The sequence below is a fragment of the Salmo salar genome, chromosome ssa09 (genome assembly GCF_905237065.1).
Source record: "Salmo salar chromosome ssa09, Ssal_v3.1, whole genome shotgun sequence".
Lineage (NCBI taxonomy): Eukaryota > Metazoa > Chordata > Actinopteri > Salmoniformes > Salmonidae > Salmo > Salmo salar.
Window position 1 is genome coordinate 68219183 of NC_059450.1, and position 27758 is coordinate 68246940.

At 41.8% G+C, this 27758-nt stretch overlaps 1 long non-coding RNA gene across 1 annotated transcript; it reads left to right on the forward strand.

Moving 5' to 3' along the window:
- Positions 1 to 23659: 23659 nt before the first annotated feature.
- LOC123724130 (uncharacterized) lies at positions 23660 to 26912 on the forward strand. Its single transcript, XR_006756820.1, has 3 exons — positions 23660 to 23829; positions 25273 to 25644; positions 26100 to 26912. It is a non-coding gene; the product is annotated as an uncharacterized lncRNA (long non-coding RNA).
- The last annotated feature ends 846 nt before the right edge of the window (positions 26913 to 27758 follow it).

Below are 27758 nucleotides of genomic sequence, written 5' to 3' on the forward strand. Positions count from 1 at the left end.
AATGACAGCTTTGATAGACTCAGAAAGCCCCCAGTAACGTTTGCAGCCATCAAGTGAATGGCCAAAATAATATTAGGGATCCCAGAATCAGATTACTCGACTCTCTCTGTCTGTGAATTGCCTGGATACAATTCAATCAATTCCCGTAGAGAGCTTTACAATTTTATACAGCTTTCTCTCAAAAGCTATTTGTCACTGAACACTTAAAAAAAGGTCCAGACCGGAACTGGCAAAAAGAAGAAGAGGAAGAAGAGGGTGAGAAGAACAACATGAAAAGAAAAGATATGGTATTTTAGTGAGGACAGAACTAAGCCTAGGGGGACTAGACTTTTGCAGGGGAGCCTGTAGTCTCATGGGCGACACTGACCTCTACCAATGTACTGTATATCCAGTCATCATCTCTGTTACATATATAGACAGTGCTATGCATTGCATCTGACCTGATTAAAAATAATCTGTCACATACTGATGCTAATTGATTGCACATAGCTCTAGCACATTATTAAGGAAATATTCTGTATACATTTCTGCATTATTACCTTCTGTGATAGGCAGCTTTCAGCAACTCAAGTCACAACAATTAGCAAAACGTGGGGAAAAGACAGTAAATGCTCTGAGGGTAGTCTTCAGCAAGATGTTATGGTTTGAAACAGGTCATTTCCATGTAAAAGGACCCATGAGCACCAACATGAAAAGTTCATAGGAGCTTATCAAATTGGTGTCAAATGAAATCTAAGAGGTTATCTTTTTGAGAAATGAAGGCATATATACATTTTTCAATCATTTGCCATCCTAAAAATGTGGAACAATCAAATGCAAACATTGAAAAGTTACCAGAAAACGTTTTAAAGGGTATTAGAAATACACCAAAACACAATAATGCTGAAGTAAAGGCCCCTGCCGCCTAATATCAATACATATTTTAGTTTTGGAGAAATTGTTGATCTTCTGTAAGTTTAAGAAACATTGCCAAAAAACCCACATACAGTATCTTGAAGATATTTTATAATTTCTCTCCTCACGAGGAGGGAGGATAATGAAAGTTCACAGAAGTAACAAGTAATGGTTGACCTACCAATTAGTGAATATTGATTTACTAATATAGATTTTGTTTATGAATTATTAAGTGACTAAAACTCTTAATTCCATTACAAAATTGGCCTTGATGTTAACGTCCACAGACGGACCAGACTGGACCAAATATATACCTGTAAGAGACATATGTTTCACAAGTTAGGATCGCACAGTGCAATACAATACTATACAGTGAGTAGAGCACAGTAGATTACAGCCCAGTACCGTACAGTAGTACTGTACAGTACAGTAAAGAAAAGTAGAGTATAGTACAGTGCAGTAGAGCAGGGTACAGTATAATGTAATGCCGTCTACTGTACTGAACTATGCTCTACCGTACTATATTGAACGTTATTGTACTGCTGTATTGTACTGCACTGCACTCTACTGTGCTCTGCTGTGTTGCACTGTGATGTCTAAAATTGTGAAACATGAAGAGAATAACATTCAAATTCCATGATTATGCATTTCTGTGTAGTACAGATCAGGGACCCATGATGTAATTCTGTTACCGTAATTCCATTACCGGGTGTAAATCCACTTCACTTACTGTAGTTCCATAACCAAAAGAGATTTTTCAAAATCAATGAGTCATGTCATAGCTGACTCCCCATTGTTTCTGCAGTCATCTTTGAAACTATATTCAGAGCAGATATTTAAGAGTTTTTGGAAAATGTGGTCACATAAAAACCTGAGGGAGATTTTACCATAATTACGTTTCCAAAGTTTGCATCTGCAGTTCTTCCACTAAATTAGGTTTTGTAAATGTTTCAGTGGAAATTGTTAAAAGTAGTCCTTGTGAGTTGAATGGTTTCTTAAACTTTAAAATTAATGGGTTTTTTTTGGCATTCATTTTAAAATGAAATGAAGTCAGTGTAATTCCGTAACCGTGGAATTGCCTCAAAAATGTAACTGATCGATTGAACAAAGTCATCACGGTAAGGTTGAATAGAGCATGCACATACACACACAGTACGTTTTCAATGCAATATTGTATAAATCCTGTTAAATGTAACTAAATGTAATCGGAATTGTAATCTACATAATCCGCAAAAGTATTTATTTATAATGAGAGGGCTATAAACAATAACTAGTAATGCTGCATATTCCAAGAAAGGTTAAAGTCTCACCTTTCTGGTAAAAAATAGTTGCTTAGGTGTAGTCACTTTTGAGGACACAAGCTTAAGAACACAGTACAAATATGAGAAAAATATGAGAATATTAAGTATTTCCTATTCAACAAAACTGTATGAATAAGCCTTGAAATGACTTATATGCTTTCTAAATATAGTAGAATCAAATTTAAAATGACTAACTATAAGATTTCACCTTCCTCACAAGTGTAAAATACAAATTTGTATGTTTAGTGTTTGAGAAAATGTGCATATTTTCTAAAGGTGTCTCTTGATCAAAATGTCTGCCCTAATGGCTGTGAACGTCTCCCAGAGCTATAGCTTGGCTTCCTGAACTCATTAGGAACTGGCATTTCATCGCATAATAATATTGTCCATCTATGCCAAAGAGAAAGTGTGTTTTGTTTAAAATCTATAAAAAAATTGACTATAAATCGATCTCTGAATGTGCTACAGTGATGACGCCACTTTCTCCTGCTGAGCTACAATGTATGGATTGCAGGCATGTGCTTTGTCAGTGACTGGGAAGTAGGGTTCAGCCAGGAGTTAATGGACAATCGGAAGAGCCAATTGAATGGTAGGAGGGACATTCCAGCTTCAAGTGGTTTCGGATTTCACATCCTATGTCACACAGGCTCAGAAAATATACCACTCTGTCCGTGGGAACCAGGGCTATCACCTCATTTCCATCTACGGTATCCACAGATCGATTTATAAGCAAAAATATCGGTCGGAACCGGTACCAGAACCACAAAGTTCACCTAAACAGGGGGCTTCACATTTAAAAGGTGTATGAGGAAGTTTTTCCACAAAATGTTTTATGTCAGGGACAAGCAAGCTAGGGTGCTTCCTCCTTTTGGGACGGCTTACATTAAAACTAGCAATTCAAAAGCAAAACAAATGTGTCAGTTAGAGGTGCAAAATCCCGTTATTGTTGACACATTTCCCAGGTTTTATTAGAAATCCTGATTGGAGGATTCCAAATTTCTTGCTTATTCCCTCTTGATTACAGGAATCTTCCAAACGGGATTTTTGTGTATTTGGGAAATGGGTTTCAGGATTTTGGGGAATTTTGCAACCTTAGTGTCAGTTACCCATCTCAAGGATCAATAAGCATCATCCCAGATTTGGAGATCGAGAAACACTGATAGAAGACAGTCAAGCTTTGTACGCTATTAGTGCTAGTTATACAGTGGCTTGTGAAAGTATTCATTCCACTTGGTATTTTTCCTGGATTTTTGGAGGGGTTTGTATCATTTGATTTACACAACATACCTACCACTTTGAAGATGCAAAATATATTTTTGTTGTGAAACAACAAGAAATAAGATAAAAAAACAGAAAACTTGAGCGTGCATAACTGTTCACCCCCCCAAAAGTGAAAACTTTGTAGAGCCACCTTTTGCAGCAATTACAGCTGCAAGTCTCTTGGGGTATGTCTCTATAAGCTTGGCACATCTAGCCACTGGGATTTTTGCCCATTCTTCAAGGCAAAACTGCTCAAGCTCCTTCAAGTTGGATGGGTCCTGCTCGTGTACAGCAATCTTTAAGCCATACCACAGACTCTCAATTGGACTGAGGTCAGGGCTTTGACTAGGCCATTCCAAGACATTTACAGTTGAAGTCGGAAGTTTACATACACCTTAGCCAAATACATTTAAACTCAGTTTTTCACAATTCCTGACATTTAATCCTAGTAAAAATTCCCTGTCTTAGGTCAGTCAGGATCACCACTTTATTTGAAGAATGTGAAATGTCAGAATAACAGTAGAGAGAATGATTTATTTCAGCTTTTATTTCTTTCATCACATTCCCAGTGGGTCAGAAGTTTACATGCAATCAATTAGTATTTGGTAGCATTGCCTATAAAATGTTTAACTTGGGTCAAACATTTCGGGTAGCCTTCCACAAGCTTCCCACAATAAGTTGAGTGAGATTTGGTCCATTCCTCCTGACAGAGCTGGTGTAACTGAGTCAGGTTTGTAGGCCTCCTTGCTCGCACACACTTTTTCAGTTCAGCCTACAAATTTTCTAAAGGATTGAGGTCAGGACTTTGTAATGGCCACTCCAATACCTTGACTTTGTTGTCCTTAAGCCATTTTGCCACAACTTTGGAAGTATGCTTGGGATCAATGTCCATTTGGAAGACCCATTTGCAACCAAGCTTTAACTTCTTGACTGATTTCTTGAGATGTTGCTTCAATACATTCACATAATTTTCTTTCCTCATGATGTCATCTATTTTCTGAAGTGCAGCAGTCCCTCCTGCAGCAAAGCACCCCCACAAAATGATGCTGCCACCACCGTGCTTCACGGTCGGGATGGTATTCTTCGGCTTGCAAGCATCCCCCTTTTTCCACCAAACATAACGATGGTCATGATGGCCAAACAGTTCTATTTTTGTTTCATCAGACCAGAGGACATTTCTCAAAAAAGTACGATCTTTGTCCCCATGTGCAGTTGCAAATCGTAGTCTGGCTTTTTATGGCGGTTTTGGAGCAGTGGCTTCTTCCTTGCTGAGCGGCCTTTCAGGTTATGTTGATATAGGACTTGTTTCCCTGTGGATATAGATACTTTTGTACCTGTTTCCTCCAGCAACTTCACAAGGCCCTTTGTTGTTGTTCTGGGATTGATTTGCACTTTTCGCACCAAAGTAAGTTCATCTCTAGGAGACAAAACGCGTCTCCTTCCTGAGTGGTATGACGTCTGCGTGGTCCCATGGTGTTTATACTTGAATACTATTGTTTGTACAGATGAACGTGGTACCTTCAGGCGTTTGGAAATTGCTCCCAAGGATGAACCAGACTTGTGGAGGTCTACAATTTTTTTCTGAGGTCTTGGCTGATTTCTTTTGATTTTCCCATGATGTCAAGCAAACAGGCACTGAGGTTGAAGGTAATCCACAGGTACACGTCCAATTGACTCAAATTATGTCAATTAGCCTATCAGAAGCTTCTAAAACCATGACATCAATTTATGGATTTTTCCAAGCTGTTTAAATGCACAGTCAACTTTTCACCCACTGGAATTGTGATACAATGAATTATAAGTGAAATAATCTGTCTGTAAACAATTGTTGTGTCATGCACAAAGTAGATGTCCCAACCGACTTGCCAAAACTATAGTTTGTTAACAAGAAATTTGTGGAGTGGTTGAAAACTCCAACCTAAGTTTATCCTCTCTGGGCTAGGTGGGACACTTGCGTCCCACCTACTCAACAGCCAGTGTAATCCCGTGGCGCGATATTCAAATACCTCATAAATGCAAAAACTTCAATTTCTCAAACATATGACTATTTTACACCATTTTAAAGACAAGACTCTCGTTAATCTAACCACACTGTCCGATTTCAAAAAGGCTTTACCATGAAAGCAAAACATTAGATTATGTCAGCAGAGTACCCAGCCAGAAATAATCAGACACCCATTTTTCAAGCTAGCATATAATGTCACATAAACCCAAACCACAGCTAAATGCAGCACTAACCTTTGATGATCTTCATCAGATGACAACCCTAGGACATTATGTTATACAATACATGCATGTTTTGTTCAATCAAGTTCATATTTATATCAAAAAACAGCTTTTTACATTAGCATGTGACTAGCATGTGACTAGCATTCCCACCGAACACTGCCGGTGAATTTACTAAATTACTCACGATAAACGTTCACAAAAAACATAACAATTATTTTAAGAATTATAGATACAGAACTCCTCTATGCACTCGCTATGTCCGATTTTAAAATAGCTTTTCGGTGAAAGCACATTTTGCAATATTCTCAGTAGATAGCCCGGCATCACAGGCTAGCTATTTAGACACCCAGCAAGTTTAGCACTCACCAAAGTCAGATTTACTATAAGAAAAATGTTATTACCTTTGCTGTTCTTCGTCAGAATGCACTCCCAGGACTTCTACTTCAATAACAAATGTTGGTTTGGTCCCAAATAATCCATTGTTATATCCAAATAGCGGCGTTTTGTTCGTGCGTTCAAGACACTATCCGAATGGTAAAGAAGGGTGACGAGCACGGCGCATTTCGTGACAAAAAAAATCGAAATATTCCATTACTGTACTTCGAAGCATGTCAACCGCTGTTTAAAATCAATTTTTATGCCATTTTTCTCGTAAAAAAGCGATAATATTCCGACCGGGAGTTGTGGTTTTCGTTCAAAGAGAGGGAAAATAAAAACATCTCGTGCCCTCGTGCACGAGCCCCAGTCTAATGGTCCTCTGACAGGCCACTATCCAAACGCGCTAATGTGTTTCAGCCTGGGGCTGCCTCGATATCATTCAGCTTTTTCCCGGGTTCTGAGAGCCTATGGGAGCCGTAGGAAGTGTCACGTTACATCAAAGATCCTCAGTCTTCAATAAAAAGAGCCAAGATGAACAACAACTTGTCAGACAGGCCACTTCCTGTTCAGAATCTTCTCAGGTTTTTGCCTGCCATATGAGTTCTGTTATACTCACAGACACCATTCAAACAGTTTTAGAAACTGTAGGGTGTTTTCTATCCAAAATTATATGCATATTCTAGTTACTGGGCAGGAGTAGTAACCAGATTAAATCGTGTACGTTTTTTATCCGGCCGTGTAAATACTGCCCCCTATCCCCAACAGGTTAAGTAAACTTCCGACTTCAACTGTAAATGTTTCCCCTTAAACCACTTGAGTATTGCTTTAGCAGTATGCTTAGGGTCATTGTCCTGCTGAAAGGGGAACCTCCATCCCAGTCTAAAATCTCTGGAAGACTGAAACAGGCTTCCCTCCAAAATGTCCCTGTATTTAGTGCCATCCATCATTCCTTCAGTTCTGACCAGTTTCCCTGTCCCTACCGATGAAAAACGTCGCCAAAGCATGATGCTGTTCATTGACTATAGCACAGCATTCAACACCATAGTACCCTCAAAGCTCATCACTAAGCTAAGGATCCTGGGACTAAACACCTCCCTCTGCAACTGGATCCTGGACTTCCTGATGGGCCGCCCCCAGGTGGTGAGGGTAGGCAACAACACATCTGCCATGCTGATCCTCAACACTGGAGCCCCTCAGGGGTGCGTGCTATGTCCCCTCCTGTACTCCCTGTTCACCCACGACTGCATGGTCAGGCACTACTCCAACACCATCATTAAGTTTGCAGATGACACAACAGTGATAGGCCTGATCACCGACAATGACGAGACAGCCTATAGGGAGGAGGTCAGAGACCTGGCCGGGTGGTGCCAGAATAACAACCTATCCCTTAACGTAACCAAGACTAAGGAGATGATTGTGGACTACAGGACTGAGCACGCCCCCATTCTCATCAGCCGGGCTATAGTGGAGCAGGTTGAGAGCTTCAAGTTCCTTGGTATCCACATCACCAACAAACTAGAATGGTCCGAACACACCAAGACAGTCATAAAGAGGGCACGACAAAGCCTATTCCCCTCTGGAAACTAAAAAGATTTGGCATGGGTCCTCATATCCTCAAAAGGTTCTACAGCTGCAATTCGGCGCACGTGACAAATAAACTTTGATTTCATTTGATGCTGCCACCACCATGCTTCACTGTGGGGATGGTGTTCTCGGGGGGGATGAGAGGTGTTGGGTTTGCGCCAGACATAGCATATTACTTGATGGCCAAAAAGCTCAATTTTAGTCTCATCTGACCAGAGTACCTTCTTCCTTAAATTTGGGGAGTCTGCCACGTCTTTCGGCAAACACCAAATGTGTTTGCTTATTTTTTTCTTTAAGCAATGCTTTTTTCTTACCACTCTTCTGTAAAGCCCATCTCTGTGTAATGTACGACTTAATGTGGTCCTATGGACAGATACTCCAATCTCCGCTGTGGAGCTTTGCAGCTCCTTCAGGGTTATCTTTGGTCTCTTTGTTGCCTCTCTGATTACTGCCCTCCTTGCCTGGTCCGTGAGTTTTGGTGGGCGGCACTCTCTTGGCAGGTTTGTTGTGGTGCCGTTTTCTTTCCCTTTTTAATAATGGGTTTAATGGTGCTCCGTGAGATGTTTTTTTATAACCCAACCCTGATCTGTACTTCTCCACAACTTTGTCCCTGACCTGTTTGGAGAGCTCCTTGGTCTTCATGGTGCCGCTTGCTTGGTGGTGCCCCTTGCTTATTGCTGTTGCAGATGCTGGGGCCTTTCAGAACAGATGTATATACACTGAGATGATGTGACAGATCATGTGACACTTAGATTGCACACAGGTGTACTTTATTTAACTAATTATGTGACTTCTGAAGGTAATTGGTTGCACCAGATCGTATTTAGGGGCTCCATAGCAAAGGGGGTGAATACATATGCACGCACCACTTTTCCGTTTTGTATATCTTTTTTTTTTCTAAAACAAGTAATTTTTTTCACTTCACCAATTTGGATTATTTTGTGTATGTCCATTACATGAAATCCAAATAAAAATCCATTTAAATTACAGGTTGTAATGCACCAAAATAGTAAAAACTCCAAGGGGGATGAATACTTTTGCAAGGCACTGTAAACCCAGGGAAAGGAAGGGGATATCGTTTTAAACCATGTGCTGCTGAATCACACAGATCAGAACACACAACACACCTACCAGCTTGTTTGGCATCTGTTGCACCAAATTACATCACCACTGTGTGTGTGTTTATGTGTGTGTGTGTGTGCATGTGTGTGTGTATGTGAGCGAGTGAGTGAGCGAGAATGAGTGAGTGAGTGAGTGAGTGAGTGAGTGAGTGAGTGAGTGAGTGAGTGAGTGAGAGAGTGAGAGAGAGAGTGAGTGAGTGAGAGAGTGAGTGAGTGCGAGAGCGAGAAAGAGAAAGAGAGAGAGCGATGTGCTCAGTGAAGTTCAACAGCCACCCCCTCTACTGTATGGACCAGGGAACACAGGTGTCTGAATATGTATGTGTGTGTCAGTGTGAAAATGTCAGTGTGATAATTAACACACTACGCACAATCTGTGGTGACATCTATGAGCATGTTAACTCTCCTTTAAGTCTGTCATAAACTTACTCATAGGTCTTTCAAAAAGCCTATTTTGGCATCCATTTCAGACATGAGGGAGTTTTATCCTTTACTGATTAATGTATCACAAAACAATTCAGCAAACAGTGTAATACACTAGCTAATTGCTCAACTGAAAAATTGCGCTTGTTGCTAAATACCAGCATTACAATATTGCTTACAAATCATTCCAATCTAGCTGACTACATTATGATGATGAATCACATTCATGATGTTAAGGGAGAAGGTCTGGTATTAGGCCATAATGAACAGAATCAGTAGCAGCAGTAGCCACCCTGGGTAAAGGCATGGACCAGGGAGCGGAGGAGCACCAGGGCCAGGGACCCATCGAAGGACCTGAGGCCCAGCCCAAGGCCAGTTTTGTGGGCATGTGGGCTTGAGTGGGACCCCGCGAGGCCCTGTTCGAGCACCCTCTCAGCCTTCAGTCAAGGACGCTGACACCACGGACTCTCTAAGACTGCTTTCATACGCTCCGGAGGGATACAGAGAGGAAGGAGAGGAAGGACGGGAGGAAAATACAACACTTAGTCTACTGCACGAGTGCACACAACACAGCCCTGTCTGGCTACAGTGCAATACACCCCCTGACTTACAGTAAGAGGCAAAGTCGAAGCGGGGGACTTGACAGCCAAAGTCATAGCAAAGAGTGTCTTAAAGTCAACTTCTTGGATGAAGGACTAAGAGATGGCTAAAATTAAACCACCAGGCAACCTTCAGTCATGCACAAAGGACATCGTCTTTCTCCACAAGGCCACGGTTATCACAGCAAATCACTTAAAGTCAGAGAGACAGAATATATTAAAAAGGGAAGTTAAATGACTTGGTATTAATATACTGGCTATGTATTGAAATAGCCATCTAGTACCTTGTGAGGACACATATCACCTCTAATGGACCGCAGTACAACGACCATAAACCCATACAATATGTTGTTTTGTTGCATGGCTTTAGCTTAGATGCGATAAAAGTATACCATGTATCCCAAGCGCTCGAATAAAAAACGAAATGTGTCGTCTCAGTTGACCCTGTTGGCTAAAGGTTGCTGGTGTTTACCAGAAGGCGGCACGGACACTCCATCACTCATTAACCCCTAGGCCCTGCTAACGAGCTCTGGCCCAGACTGGGAATCTCTCCTCATTAAGGGAACACTAACCACTGTGGAAAAGACAGGGCCAGGGAAGCGAATAATACACTCCACCTAACACCAGCCTAACACTACCCACTAGCCTCTCTTCATTCAATTAGGACATGTGCTAAGGTCACAGTCTCTGGGGGTGGAGAAAAGAAATAAGGCTGTTTTGAATGCTTGGTTCAATACACCATCAGGGGGATCAGTGTGTGTGTGGGTGTGTGTGTGTGTGTGTGTGTGTTACATTTTGTTCCTACCTGTATTACGAGAGAACACTTTGCACTAGGGTGTAAATGATTCATGAGGGCTCGGGTGAATAGAGGCCCTGAGTTAGTCACCTATTTGTAATTAATGATAATGTCTTACTTAGATTCTCCTGCAGTCCCAGCCAGGCTACAAACCATTCTCTCTTTCTGACACCTTTACTTACTCTGGGCCCTAAGCATCAAAGAATGACCAACATCAATACAGCCACTCTAACTGATAAAAGGGTCTGGTTAGCTTGTGGGATAATGCCAAAACACTCTGGGGATAATGCTGAAACATTCGGGACATAAAGTAAGCCACGTTGACTGAAGTGAAAGTGTCCGCTCACGGAGCGCAGTATGTAAATCCTGGACTTTCTACCGCAGAGGTCAAACCGAACATGCTCTGACATGTTAAAAATGAACCCACTCTCTCAAATGGCATATACTTCAGGTCAGAGGTAACTTGTGTGGTAGTTAAGAGACAATGACATCTTCCCTTCTTTGATACAGTCAGGCCTAAAGCCGGTGAGGAGTGGTGCAGTGCTGGGAGCTGAGAGGGAGTGGGGACTGGGGCGTGCTCTGCAAATGGACCATCTGTTGGCCTGTTATAGCTCTTGAGGAATACGACTGACCATCATTTTTTACCCCAACGCTGTATTTCTATATTGAGACCTTCCATGAAAAAAAGCATTTTGCTCATTACGGCTTTTCAAAGATGAAAAACTACAGTGCTATAAACAGTGCCTTACATTTCTAATGGGGGAAATTACATTAGATTAAATGAATGGGTATTTATATTACAACCTGCATGTGATGACATAATCTATTGCTTTGATTTGCAGTTAGAGGGAGGTTTTAGCTTTGTGAAGAAAGTCAAAAAGGGAATCTGATCTTCCCTTCAAAGAAAAATTAGTTGGACTATAGAAGTTATTTAAGTCTGACAAGAAAGGTTTTGAATTATAGCCTGCACAGGTATTTTGGGGTCTGAACATGCTTTTTTCCCTCTCTTCTGAAAGGTTTTGGCCATTTGAATAAGGCATTTGGTTTCACTCCGCCTAGCTCCGATTGTGTGCCATCTAATATTAGTATTTGTATTAATTATCTTAAATGAACTGTCACAGCGGTTAATTAGCATTATTAATGTTGTGTGGCAACAGTGCTGAGTGGAATTTGAAAAATGTAATAACACCTCAATAGTAAAATGTCAAAAATACATAATTACCCTAATTAATGAAACGTTGGCAGAGAAACTATCATCTTTATAATAAAGACAGAGGCAAGAATGCAGAAGGAGAGACTCAGGCCGTCTGAATTAAACACCTTAATATTCAACAATATGCAAATCAACATCTTTCAACGATATTTTTAAGAAGACTTTAAGTGGACCACTTAGTCAATCCTCAGTCCCGTGAATCTGTCATATCTCTGTTCCAAAATGTCTTTGATAATGACTATATAAGGGCAGTTAGGCCACTAGTGAAGTCTTTGTCTGGAGTAGTGATTTCAGACTCTCTTAGAGCAAATACTGCTCTAGGCATCTTTCTGGCTGTCACACCCTGACCTTAGAGAGCCTTTTTTATTCTCTATTTTGTTAGGTCAGGGTGTGATTTGGGTGGGCATAATCTATGTTTTGTATTTCTATGTTGGCCTGATATGGTTCCCAATCAGAGGCAGCTGTCATTCGTTGTCTCTGATTGGGGATCATATTTAGGCAGCCTTTTCCCACTGGGTTTTTGTGGGATCTTGTTTTTGTTAGATACTGTGCAGCCTGCAGAACTTTACGTTCATTCTTGTATTCTGTTGTTTTGACGGTGTTCATTTTAATAAAGGAAAAATGTTCGCCTACCACGCTGCACCTTGGTCTCATCCTTCAGACGAACGTAACACTGGCATCTTTTCAGTTTTGATCTATCTTTAACATGGCAGGGCAATATTGTTAGCCGAGACAGAATCATGGCTGACTTGACTGTGGCTTAACATGTTTGCTGAGGTTCCCTACATTTGTCCTCTGATTCAAAACATCCTGACTCCCCTGTTCTTGCAGAGTCTGTGATTAAATATTAATGTTGTGTTGCATAACAGCCAGATCTTACAGATGCATAGCGGGGCCATTTATCTGGGCACGCCTGATCAGCCACTGCAAAGACAAGAGCCGGAATGACAGGCTGAGAGTGGGACCCCTCAAGGGAAGTTGAACTGCATAAGGGCTAAGATGGCTTGGTGTGGGAAAACAAAATAGTCAATGTGATTTGTTCATGCGAATCCAATGTTAATCAGTACTAACTTTTAATCATGTTGCTGTGCAAAATACTCTGGTGATGTACACGATCCAGAAATAAGACTGTCTGAAATAGTATCTGCATATTCTCTACGCTGTTTGAAAGATCCAATCCTTTTATTTAACTATCTTCTCTGTTGCTCACCAGCAAAACATACTGTATGGTGGCCTTATGCGGCCAATTTCTTACCATTTCCAGTCACTGGTATGGTCTCTTCCTAGCCCATATGAAATGCAAAGTAGGGTATTTGTGGTCTATTTTCTGTTTCGCTCAATGTGACTGTCAATGGCCGTGCTTCAGTGGCCGAGGAGGTAGCGTTCACTTTCCACTGACTGTGATCTGTGATTTGCCTTATCATCCACAGCAGTTCATTATTTTTCCTTTTATTTCAATTCAGATTTCCTATCACAAAACACTGGCTCCGTGGGAGCCATCATTGTACCACGGGGGGACCCAATCACCTCCTTGCATATAACGCTCTTTCATCTAGCGGCTTAGCTTCTCTCAACCCAGCTCCATATTTTCTCTCTCTCTCTCTCTCTCTCTCTCACACACACACACTTTTTCTCTCTCTCTCACTCTCTCTCTCTCTCTCTCTCTCTCTCTCTCTGTCATTGTATTGTCACCTCCTCATAGTAAATACAGCCACACATTTCAAGTTCATATTCTCACTGATCGTTGTGCTATAGCATATTAAGTGAATGTCTACGTGTGAGTGTGTGTGGCGGTGCGAGTGTTTATTTATAAATTATTTTTTACAGAGAATACAAATATAATAGAATCAGTTTACCAATGAAAGAAACAATGTGGTGTTTTTGCGCTTAGCCTCGGCATCAGATGGGAATAATAGGCTTACAAGCACTAAGCCCATGTCCAAATAGATTTAGGTCTACGCCCCGGGGCATGGGGATCACTTAACAAACCGCTCCCCTCAATCCAGACTACTTAAGCGCTTTATAGCACAAACATTCAAATGAATGCAAAACACATGGCTAACAATGCTGACATTTTGGTGGGTAACCAATAGAAATAATAAGTTGGTCTCCTGTTGGATTTGTCTGCTTGGCGAGACTCCTGTTCAGTCACTGTAGGCCTCCCACTGTGGGAAGGGGGAGTTGGTTCAAAGATAGGATTTGGACTCAGTAATTAATACACAGTAACATTTCCAGAACACAATCCAATACCACAGGTTAACCTAGTGCGAGAACTGCATGTTCTTGACGACAGTACACCGGATACAGAGAGCTTTTGCAGCTTGTTCTCAGAGTTGTGTCTTTCTTGCGTACACATAGAGCAATCCATACCTTCGTCAAGTAAAAAAATTGGTAACCTTTTGACACAGCCTGTCCTCCGCAATACTATCAGTGTGTTATGGGTCCCTGTATGTCGCTGCAGTCACTAGGGAAACATGTCATCCCCATGTCATACATCACTTTACAGATGACCAATATCTCCCGGCAGACAGACAGTAGGAATAGAGCATGTCCTCGTTCTCCTCTCCTCCCTCTGGCTTTGCTCGGCACTCTATACTTCTGTCAAGTCCCCGCCCGGCGGGGACATTTTCATCAGTCTACTCTCCACCACTGTATGTTTCCCTGTAGATTCCTCATAAAGCCGAGAATAACTTGTTGACAGGATGATCAATAATGTTTGCCATGAGCGAGTCCCTTGTTTCCACACCGGGAATCGCTCTAACTACCAATTTTAATATGTAAACGTCAGCATCGATAGCTTTTTAATACAGAATCACTGGGGCTGCAGATCATCGCTATGGGAACCCAACATCAATCATGTCTGGGTGAGAGCAGGCGTGACAAATAGCTTAAGTCCTAGAATCAGCTTTCTGGGGCAGAATCTCTCTCTCTCTCCCACTACAGAATGAGAGAACTCAGTCATCTACTAAGGCACGGCAAAGGGAAAGCCAGAGCCAGAGTCTAGGCTACACACTGCTCACCTTTGGACCTTCTGACCTGTTCATATTGAAGTTATTGAATGGTATGCATTGTTGTCACGAGTCACAGATAGAACTCTGTGACTGTCTGGCTCAATGGTCGGACAGACTGGTGGACAGATGGAGAGGACAGAGACTAATTATTAATAATCGTAAAACATTTGTCATCTCAAAGTGACCTTTGACCTCACTGGGCTATAATGATTCATGTTCAAGAATGGCAGCGACCTGTCTCACTGACACATTAAGCTAAAAGGTTAACTCATCACTGTGATCCTTCAGAGCATCTTCTAAATATAGTTATACACTGAATGTACAGCCTCAAATTCGTCGCGGCATGGACTCTACAAGGTGTCAAAAGCATTCCACAGGGATGCTGGCCCATGTTGACTCCAATACTTCCACAGTTGTGTCAAGTTGACTGGATGTCCTTTGGGTGGTGGACCATTCTTGATACACATGGGAAACTGTTGACCCAGCAGCATTGCAGTTCTTGACACAAACTGGTGCGCCTGGTATCTACTACCATATCCTGTTCAAAGGCACTAACACCTTTTGTCTTGCCCGTTTACCCTCTGAATGGCACACATACACATATCTCAATTGTCTCTAGGTTTAAAAATCCTTCTTTAAACTTCTTCAGGCTAGGGTTTATTTTATGCATATAATTGATACCATTGGATAGAAAACACTTTGAAGTTTGTAGAAATGTTAAAATAATGAATGAGACTATAACACAATTTATATGGTAGGAGAAAATCCAAAGAAAAACCAACCATTTTTAATTTTTTGAAAGCCCATGCTCTTCCAATGGAATGTATAGGGTCAAATCCAAATCCTGCTCCCAGATTGCAATTCCTATGGCTTCCACTAGATGTCAACAGTCTTTGTTCAAGGTTTCAGGCTTGTTTCTTCCCAAACAAGGAAGAATTTTGAGTTTTTGTCCTGGGTTTTTGTCCTTTCCGATTTGGTCCTGCAGTACATACCTACACGTACGCTACGGTCACAAGACGCAGGCCTCCTAATTGTCCCTAGAATTTCTAAGCAAACGGCTGGAGGTAGGGCTTTCTCCTATAGAGCTCCATTTTTATGGAATGGTCTGCCTACCAATGTGAGAGACGCAGACTCAGTCTCAACCTTTAAGTCTTTACTGAAGACTTATCTCTTCAGTAGGTCCTATGATTAAGTATAGTCTGGCCCAGGAGTGTGAAGGTGAACGGAAAGGCTGGAGCAACGAACCGCCCTTGCTGTCTCTGCCTTGCTGGTTCCCCTCTTTCCACTGGGATTCTCTGCCTCTAACCCTTTTACAGGGGCTGAGTCACTGGCCTACTGGTGTTCTTCCATGCCGTCCATGGGAGGGGTGCGTCACTTGAGTGGGTTGAGTCACTGACGTGGTCTTCCTGTCTGGGTTGGCGCCCCCCCTTGGGCTGTGCTGTGGCGGAGATCGTTGTGGGCTATACTCGGCCTTGTCTTAGGACGGTAAGTTGGTGGTTGGAGACATCCCTCTAGTGGTGTGGGGGCTGTGCTTTGGCAAAGTGGGTGGGGTTATATCCTGCCTGTTTGGCCCTGTCCGGGGTATCATCGGATGGGGCCACAGTGTCTTCTGATCCCTCCTGTCTCAGCCTCCAGTATTTATGCTGCAGTAGTTTATGTGTCGGGGGCTAGGGTCAGTCTGTTACATCTGGAGTATTTCTCTTGTCTTATCCGGTGTCCTGTGTGTATTTAAATATGCTCTCTCTAATTCTCTCTTTCTCTCTTTCTGTCTTTCTCTCGGAGGACCTGAGCCCTAGGACCATGCCTCAGGACTACCTGGTATGATGACTCCTTGCTGTCCCCAGTCCACCTGGCCGTGCTGCTGCTCCAGTTTCAACTGTTCTGCCTGCGGCTATGGAACCCTGACCTGTTCACCGGACGTGCTTGTTGCACCCTCGACAACTACTATGATTATTATTATTTGACCATGCTGGTCATTTATGAACATTTTAACATTTTAACATTTTGACCATGTTCTGTTATAATATCCACCCTGCACAGCCAGAAGAGGACTGGCCACCCCTCATAGCCTGGTTCCTCTCTAGGTTTCTTCCTAGGTTTTTGGCCTTTCTAGGGAGTTTTTCCTAGGGAGTTTTTCCTAGCCACCGTGCTTCTTTCACATGCTTTGCTTGCTGTTTGGGGTTTTAGGCTGGGTTTCTGTACAGCACTTTGAGAATATCAGCTGATGTACGAAGGGCTATATAAAAATATATTTGATTTGAGTTGGAAATCAGTCTGTGCACGAAGAGGACGCGCACTTGCTTATTTTGCTTTTCTATTGAACATACTTCTTTCCGTATGAAATATTATAGTTTAGTTACATTTTAGGCTACCTGAGGATTACATAGAAACGTATTTTGACTTGTTTTAACAAAGTTTAGCGGTAGCGATTTGGATTCCTTTCTCTGCATGTTGAACGAGTGGATTACTCAAATCGATGGCGTCAACTAAATGGACATTTTGGGATCTAAAGAAGGATTTTATCTAACAAAACCACCATGCATGTTGTAGCTGGGACCCTTTGAATTGCAAATTAGAGGAAGATTTCCAAAAAGTAAGTGAATATTTAATAGCTATTTGTGATTTTATGAAACCTGTGCTGGTTGAAAAATATTTTGATGTGGGGCACCATGGCATGCTTTGCTGTAAAGCCTATTGTAAATCGGACAATGCAGTTAGATGAACAAGACTTAAAGCTTTTAATCGACATAAGACACTTGTATGTACCTAAATGTTTAATATCCATAATTTTCACCAGAAGTTGTCGACAGGTGTCCCTCTGGCGGGACGCCTAGCCCTATTTAACCTGTCTCCTCCCCTTCATTTACACTGATTGAAGTGGATCAATAAGGGATCATAGGGGTGGGGGTGTGTATCTATTTGTCAATAACAGCTGGTGTGCAATGTCTAACAATAAAGAAGTCTCTAGGTATTGCTCACATGAGGTAGAGTACCTTATGATAAGCTGTAGACCACACTATCTACCAAGAGAGATCTCATCTATTTTATTCGTAGCCGTCTATTTACCACCACAGAACGAAGCTGTCACTTAAGTTGGCACTGAAACCGCTCTCAACCAACTCTCAGCAAAGAAGAAAATGCTCATGCAGAAGCGGCACACCTAGTGACCGGGGACTTTAATGCAGTGAAACTTAAATCAGTTTTACCAAATGTTTGCCAGCATGTCACATGTGCAACCAGAGAAAAGAAACATCCTAGACCACCTTTACTCCACACACAGAGATGCATGCAAAGCTCTCCCCCACCCTCCATTTGGCAAATCTGACCATAATTCTATCCTCCTGATTCCTGCTTACAAGCAAAAACTAAAGCAGGAAGTACCAGTGACTCGCTCAATACAGAAGTGGTCAGATGACACGGATGCTACACTACAGGACTGTTTTGCTAGCACAGACTGGAATATGTTCCGGGATTCAGCCAATGGCATTGAGGAGTACACCAATTAAGTAATCGGCTTCATCAATAAGTGCATTGACCACGTCATCCCCACAGTGACTGTACGTACATATCCCAACCAGAAGCCATGGATTACAGGCAACATTCGCATCGAGCTAAAGGCTAGAGCAGTCGCTTTCAAGGAGTGGGAGACTAATCCGGATGCTTATAAGAAATCCTGCTATGCCGTCAGACGAACCATCAAACAAGCAAAGCGTCAATACAGGATTAAGATTGAATCCTACTACACCGGCTCTGACGCTCGTTGGATGTGGCAGGGCTTGACGGATTACAAAGGGAAACCCAGACGTGAGCTGCCCAGTGATGCGAGCCTACCAGATGAGCTAAATGCCTTTTACGCTTGCTTCAAGGCAAGCAACACTGAAGCATACACGAGAGCACCAACTGTTCTGGATGACTGTGTGATAATGCTCTCGGTAGCCAAAACCTTTAAACTGGTCAACATTCACCAAGCCGCTGGGCCAGACGGATTACTAGGATGTGTACTCAAAGCATGCGCTGACATTTTCAACCTCTCCCTGACCGAGTTTGTAATACCTACATGTTTCAAGCAGACCACCATAGTCCCTGTGCCCAAGGAAGCAAAGGTAACCTGCCGAAATGGTAACCCGCCTCGTGGCACTCAAGTTGGTAGCCATCAACAGCATCCTCCCATTTTTTTATTAAAAAAAAACATTTTTGTCATTTAGCAGACACTCTTCTCCAGAGCAACTTACAGTAGTGAATGCATACATTTCAAACATTTCATACATTTTCTTTTTCCGTCCGGGCCCCCGTGGAAATCAAACCCACAACCCTGGCATTGCAAACACCATGCTCTACCAACTGAGCCACACGGACACCCTAGACCCACTCAAATTTGCATACTGCCCCAACAGATCCATAGATGTCGCAATCTCAATCGCACTCCACACTACCCTTTCTCACCTGGACAAAAGGAACACCTATGTGAAAATGCTGTTCATTGACTACAGCTCAGCGTTCAACACCATAGTACCCATGAAGCTCATCACTAAGCTAAGGACTCTGGAACTAAACACCTCCCTCTGCAAGTGGATCCTAGACTTCCTGACAGGCCGCCCCCAGGTGGTAAGAGTAGGCAACAACACGTCTGCCAAGCTGATCCTTAACACTGGGCCCCCTCAGGGGTGTGTACTTAGTCCCCTCCTGTATTCCCTATTCACCCACGACTGCATGGCCAAACACAACTCCAACACCATCATTCAGTTTGCTGACGACACAACAGTGGTAGGCCGGATCACCGACAACGATGAGACGGCCTATAGGGAGGAGGTCAGAGAACTGGCAGTGTGGTGCCAGGACAACGACCTCTCCCTCAATGTGAGCAAGACAAAGGAGCTGATCGTGGACTACAGGAAAAGGTGGGCCGAACAGGCCCCCATTGACATCAACGGGGCTGTAGTGGAGCGGGTTGAGAGTTTCAAGTTCCTTGGTGTCCACATCACCAATGAACTATCATGGTCCAAACATATCAAGACAGTCATGAAGAGGGTACGACAAAACCCTTTCCCCCTCAGGAGACTGAAAAGATTTGGCATGGGTCCCCAGATCCTCAAAAGGTTCTACAGCTGCACCATTGAGAGCATTGTGACCGGTTGCATCACCGCCTGGTATGGCAACTACTCGGCATCTGACCGTAAGGCGCTACAGAGGGTAGTGCGAACGGCCCAGTACATCACTGGGGCCAAGCTTCCTGCCATCCAGGACCTATACAATAGACGGTGTCAGAGAAAAGCCCATAAAATTGTCAGAGACTCCAGTCACCCAAGTTATAGACTGTTTTCTCTGCTACCGCACGGCAAGCGGTACCGGAGCGCCAAGTCTAGGACCAAAAGGCTCCTCAACAGCTTCTACCCCCAAGCCATAAGACTGCTGAACAATTAATAAAATGGCCACCGGACTATTTACATTGACCCCCCGCCTGCCTTTTTGTACACTACTGCTACTCGCTGTTTATTATCTATGCATAGTCACTTCACCCCTACCTACATATACAAATTACCTCAACTTACCTGCACCTGCGCACACTGACTCGATACCAGTGCCCCCTGTATATAGCCTCGTTATTGTTATTTTTATTGTGTTACTTTTTATTATTACTTTTTATTTTATTCTACTTGGTAAATATTTTCTTAACTCTTCTTGAACTGCACTGTTGGTTAAGGGCTTGTAAGTAAGCATTTCACGGTGTTGTATTCGGAGCATGTTTGATTTGATATTTTTCACATGGATTTACCTGGTCAGGTGTCCTTGTACACTCAGTGTATATTGTCCTGGGTCAGTTCTCTGGGTCACCCACTAAAACAGGGACAGTCACTCATCGTAGCAACTTTCCTAACCCTATGCGACCAACACACAACTAATTACAGCCAATCCATCCAGGACTAAACAGCCCAGAAGCACAACACGCCATGAGCCTGTCTGAATACAAAGCAGCCTAAATGCCTCATCTTCCCCCTGTATTCAACAAAGCCTAGAACATCTATCTCCCTGACAACAATTTATGCACCGGTAAGTGCATTTCCGCCCAACACCAGCAAATTGAGTTCTGTGGGTTTAGGCTGGGTCAAGTTATTGTCATTGAAAAGAAAATTCATGCACAAACAACTAGGCAATTACCCATTTTTCTTCTGTTTTTTTCTTCTAAATTTGTCTTCTTCCCTTTGTCGTCTTGAGAAAGACAACATATGGTGTCTTGCTTTGAGAATGAGGCCAAGTGATCTGGTAACTAGAAAGAGGTGGTACACACACAGATAGACACACACACACACACACACACACACACACACACACACACACACACACACACACACACACACACACACACACACACACACACACACAGGCATGCATGCTCTCATAGGCACATACACTCACCCGCACACACACACACACACCTGCTTCAGCGATAGTTGGTATATCAGAGCCCTTTTGTAGATGTATCGAAACAGGACTAAATGAGAAGAAAGCGTCTGACCTATTTGCAAGGTAAATGTAGCCTAGTTATAGGGAACCATGAAAACCAGCTCTGCCACCGACACAGATGAAAGACTCTATTGTTCCTCCTCTAGATGAAGAGACATTTTTTCATTTTTTTCATTGTGAAACCCTTGTTCCATGAGCCTTTTATTTTAACAAAAGACAAACAGTGTCTGATTCTTATTCAGGTCTGTCTCTCACTCTGCGGTGCTGGGTAAAAACCCTGTCACTTGCTGAATATGTGACGGGCTTTGAAGTAATCAGGTAGTAGGATCTTTTTCAATTTGACTTTATTATCCTCCAATGTCATTTGTAAATGTGCTTAAAAAAATGGGTGCAGGGAGACGGCGGCTGCAGTGGTTTTTATTAGCTCTACTTTATGTTTGGCTTGTAGAGATAATTATCCACATTAGCGGTATATAGTTCTCTCTTCCAGGGTGTCTTACTATAATGATGGATGATCTCTAAGGATTACAAACCGAGGTACTACACAAAAATGCATTATCTTGTTTTAAGTATCATCTTGTACAAACAGTCATTTATTTTCGGTGGATTGTTTGTTTGTGTTCACGTACAACTGTCCATTGCGTGAAAAGATAACAACAGATATTCAAGAGAGATCATTACCAGAAAGGAGAAGGTACCTTAGGAGAAGGAGTTTGATTGACATTTGTCAGACTAAACTCCCGTTCAGGCTTGTGCCTTAACTTCCTAAAATACCCACAGTAGTGTGAGTAGATCACATGCTTACTGAAGCCATGTAAATCAATAGCGCTAACTGGGTAGCTAGCTAACCACGAAGAATTAACAGGTAACGTTAGCCATCTCATGTTAATGTTACCTTGCACTGTGCGCTGTGCACATTAAACAATATGGCTAGCTGCATATAGCTGGAGGAATAATTCTGAAGTTTGCTTTATGTATATCCTGTTTGTTTGTATTGCCATGTTTTGAAACTGTACATATGTACAGTACCAGTCAAAAGTTAGGACACACCTACCCATTCCAAGGTTTTTCTTTATTTTTACTATTTTCTACATTGTAGAATAATAGTGAAGACGTCAAAACAATGAAATAACACATATGGAATCAAGTAGTAACCAGTTTCACCTGGAATGCTTTTCCAACAGTCTTGAAGGAGTTCCCACATATGCTGAGCACTTGTGGGCTAATTTTCCTTCACTCAGCGATCCCAAACCATCTCAAGAAGGTTGGGTGATTGTGGAGGCCAGGTCATCTGATGCAGCACTCCATCACTCTCCTTCTTGGTCAAATAGCCCTTACACAGTCTGGATGTGTGTTGGGTCATTGTCCTGTTGAAAAACAAATGATAGTTCCACTAAGCGCAAACCAGATGGGAGGGAGTGTCACTGCAAAATGCTATGGTAGCCATGCTGGTTAAGTGTGCCTTGAGTTCTAAATAAATCACTGACGGTGTCAGGAATAATAATGCGACGGTTCTCTAAAAATAAATCAAATCAAGCGTGAGTAATAAGTAATAAAGAAGAGTATAAAGTAATAAAGAAGTAGCTAGCCAGTAGTTTTCAATGAGCGATATTCAAACAGTCTAAATGTAGAGAACGCAATATACAACTACATTGTAATGTGTTGTTAGCTGCTTGTGTCGGCCGGAGTAACGTTAGGATCGATACTGCCAGTTGACTAACTAGGTGCTGCCTGGCTCAGTGAGAAGAGAAGGCAAGTTTGATAATTTTGATTAGTTGTAGGGTACTTTAGAATGTTGAAATTATACATATACTAAAATGTCCCCCTCCCCCCCACAAAATGATTGAAGTCATATCATGGTCATTTCTTCATACTTAATTTATTAAATTTATTATTTTTTGGACAATGGAAGCACTTCCCACCTTCTTTGTATTATTAAGTACAATCATTAATTTATTATCAATATTCCACCTTTACAGCACGCAAAAGTAGAGAGCCCTGTGTGAAAGTCACATCAGACACCAACACCTTTCACCAACTGCAGCTCAGCATGCCAGCTACAGAAACGCTCTGTGGTGCAGCATCGGAGCCAATAATACCTGCAGGTTAATAAGGGAGAAAGGAAAGGGGGATACCTAGTCAGTTGTACAACTGAATGCATTCAACTGAAATGTGTCTTCCGCAATTAACCCAACCCCTCTGAATCAGAGAGGTGCGGGGGACTGCCATAATCGACGTCCACGTCTTCGACGCCTGGGGAACAGTGTGTTAACTTGCTCAGGGGCAGAACGACAGATTTTTACCTTGTCAGCTCGGCGATAAGATCCAGCAACCTTTCGGTTACTGGCCCAACGCTCTAAACACTAGGCAACCTACCACCCCCGGTGCATGTGTGTGTGCGTGTGCATGTTATAGTACTGACTGTGTTGTCCTGTTGTGGATCTATGGCAGTGTCGAGGCTGGTAGCGTTGAACAAGGAGACTGTGGGAGTGGTCAGCTTTCTGGTGATCTACCCCCTCTACCTGCCACTCTTTATTCTCTTCCGGATGAGCCATAGCAAGGTGACTCACACACACCTTTATAACTCAAACATACCTTTTTAACTCAAACACACCTTTATAACTCACAAACACCTTTATAACTCAAACATACCTTTATAACTCCCACACACCTTTATAACTCAAACACACCTTTACAACTCAAACATACCTTTATAACTCAAACATACCTTTATAACTCACAAACACCTTTGTAACTCACGCATACCTTTATAACTCAAACATACCTTTATAACTCACAAACACCTTTATAACTCACACATACCTTTATAACTCACACATACCTTTATAACTCACACATACCTTTATAACTCAAACATACCTTTATAATTCACACATACCTTTATAACTCAAACATTCCTTTATAACTCACACATACCTTTATAACTCACACATACCTTTATAACTCACACATACCTTTATAACTCACACATACCTTTATAACTCAAACATATCTTTATAACTCAAACACACCTTTATAACTCAAACATACCTTTATAACTCAAACATACCTTTATAACTCACAAACACCTTTGTAACTCACGCATACCTTTATAACTCAAACATACCTTTATAACTCACAAACACCTTTATAACTCACACATACCTTTATAACTCACACATACCTTTATAACTCACACATACCTTTATAACTCAAACATACCTTTATAATTCACACATACCTTTATAACTCAAACATTCCTTTATAACTCACACATACCTTTATAACTCACACATACCTTTATAACTCACACATACCTTTATAACTCACACATACCTTTATAACTCAAACATATCTTTATAACTCACTAACACCTTTATAACTCAAACATACCTTTATAACTCACAAACACATCTATAACTCAAACACACCTTTATAACTCAAACATACCTTTATAACTCAAACACATGTATAACTCAAACACACCTTTATAACTCAAACATACCTTTATAACTCAAACATACCTTTATAACTCACAAACACCTTTGTAACTCACACATACCTTTATAACTCAAACATACCATTATAATTCACAAACACCTTTATAACTCACACATACCTTTATAACTCAAACATACCTTTATAACTCAAACATACTTTTATAACTCACAAACACACCTTTATAACTCAAACATACCTTTATAACTCACAAACATACCTTTATAACTCACACATACCTTTATAACTCACACATACCTTTATAACTCACACATACCTTTATAACTCAAACATACCTTTATAACTCACACATACCTTTATAACTCAAACATTCCTTTATAACTCAAACATACCTTTATAACTCAAGCACACCTTTATAACTCACACACACCCACCCTTGCATCCATCTAGACACTCGTCACATCTCCACCAAAATGCACTTGAATCCCTGAACACATCCTAACGAGTGTGTTTGTGTGTGTCGTCCCTGCGTGTGTGTTCATCAGTGTGACAGTAGAGCAGGTGTCCTCCCAGGTGGATTAAGAGTCAGGGGAGATCGATTACTTCCTGGATAAATCCATGGCAGGAAGCTCCTTCCTCATCTACAAAGGGATTCCTGGAGAGGTACGTGTGTGTAATGTACACACACTTTTCCTCTCTCTAATAGTTGTCCTCTGTTTTCTTTTTTCCTCTGTTTCTGGCTGTTCAAAATGTGTTTTCAGGTTTAAGCAGAGTTCATGCAGATAACTAACTTGCCTCTGCAAACAAAGCTCATGGCACAACGGGACCAGTATTCGGATAACCTGAGGAAGGCAGTCCGCACCAAAGGAGGAGTTGCATGAATGAAGATCGGCAACATTACGGCAGCCACAGCTGAGGTGTTCATTTGGTGTTAGAAATTCTAATTCAAGGTCTTCTCTTTGCAATCTGAGTAGCTATTATAACTTAGTCCATTTGTGATTGTATCATCTATAACTATATACTTGTACATTGTAAAGAAAGGACCCAGCAAACAGTTCCATCTGGACACGTTTAGTCTTATTTCAGAGTGATGACATTAACATCAAGAGAGACTGCATCCTGAAATGCCTGTCTGTCTACCTCAAAGAGGACGAGAAGTTTGTCAAGTAGTACTTGGTTTGTATTGTGGATATGTCAACACGCTTTCTATGCAATCTAATGACAATTATAACAATGCTGAGGTGAAGTTTTACAAAATCGAGTGTCTAAAAAAATGCACGTCAAAACCTTGAATAAAACAGAAGCCTTCGATTAATATCTGATCAGTGCTTAATTTGGTGTTTTCTTTGTGTTTGTGTTGCATGTTCTTCAGAACTGCGACATGGCTGAGTCTGAGAAGGAGATAGCGTAGACTGTCATGGGGATTTACGTCATCCGAGGAAGATCCAGATGACGTCAGAATTGTGATTGAGGGTGTGAGGTTCTCATCGACCTGGGAAGCGGAGCCTTAGGATGTGCCATGTTGTTTGGTTGATCTATGCACTCAACCTGAGCTACACACAGCACCTCAAATGCACTTTGATGTGTTCCAGAAGATTCTAATTAACTTGGATGGAAACAAGCTTTCACCAAACATCCAACCACTCAAGACCAACATTTTTCAGTGATCAACTAAAAGGAGAAAGTGACAGTTTGCAGTCAACTGACAGAGTTTGCCCTTGTCTTTAGGGCAAATGTCTGAACAGAGATGTTTATTTAACCATTATTTCACTCTTTTATGGCAGCTTTGGAGCAGTGGCTTCTTCCTTGCTGAGCAGCCTTTCAGGTTAGGTCGACATAGGACTTGTTTTACTGTGGATATAGATACTTTTGTACCTGTTTCCTCCAGCATCTTTTTTTACCTTTATTTAACTAGGCAAGTCAGTTAAGAACAAATTGTTATTTTCAATGATGGCCTAGGAACAGTGGGTTAACTGCCTTGTTCAGTGGCAGAACGACAGATTTGTACCTTGTCAGCTCGGTGATTCGATCTTGCCACCTTTCAACTACTAGTCAAACGCTTGAACCACTAGGCTATGCTGCCACCCCAAGGTCCTTCGCTGTTGTTCTGGGATTGATTTCCACTTTTCACACCAAAGTGCCTTCATCTCTAGGAGACAGAACATGTCTCCTTCCTGAGCGGTATGACGGCTGCGTGGTCCCATGGTGTTTATACTTGCATACTATTGTTTGTACAGATGAACGTGGTACCTTCAGGCGTTTAGAAATTCCTCCCAAGGATGAACCAGACTTGTGGAGGTCTACAATTATTTTTCTGAGGTCTTGGCTGATTTCTTTTGATTTTCCCATGATGTCAAGCAAAGAGGCACTGAGTTTGAAGGTAGGCCTTGAAATACATCCACAGGTTCACCTCCAATTGACTCAAATTATATCAATTAGCCTATCAGAAGCTTCTAAAGCCATGACATTGTTTTCTGGAATTTTCCAAGCTGTTTAGAGGCACAGTCAACTTAGTGTATGTAAACTTCTGACCCATTGGAATTGTGATACATTGAATTATAAGTGAAATAATCTGTCTGTAAACAATTGTTGGAAAAATGACTTGTGTCATGCACATAGTAGATGTCCTAACCGACTTGCCAAAACTATAATTTGTTAACAAGAAAATTGTGGAGTGGGTGAAAAAATGAGTTTTAATGACTCCAACCTAAGTGTATGTAAACTTCCGACTTCAACTGTAGGTAAGGATAAAGTGACTAGATAGTGGGATAGATAATAAACAGTAACAGCAGCGTATGTTAAGAGTCAAAAGAGATTAGTGCAAAAAGGGTCAATGCAGATGTTTCGGGTAGCTATTGGTTAACTATTTAACTTACTATTTAGCAGTCATAGCTTGGGGGTAGAAGCTGTTCAGGGACCTGTTGATTGCAGACTTGGTGCATCGGTACAGCTAGCCGTGCGGTAGCAGAGGGAACAGCCTATGACATTGGTGGCTGGAGAATTAGACAATCTTTAGGGCCTTCCTCTGACA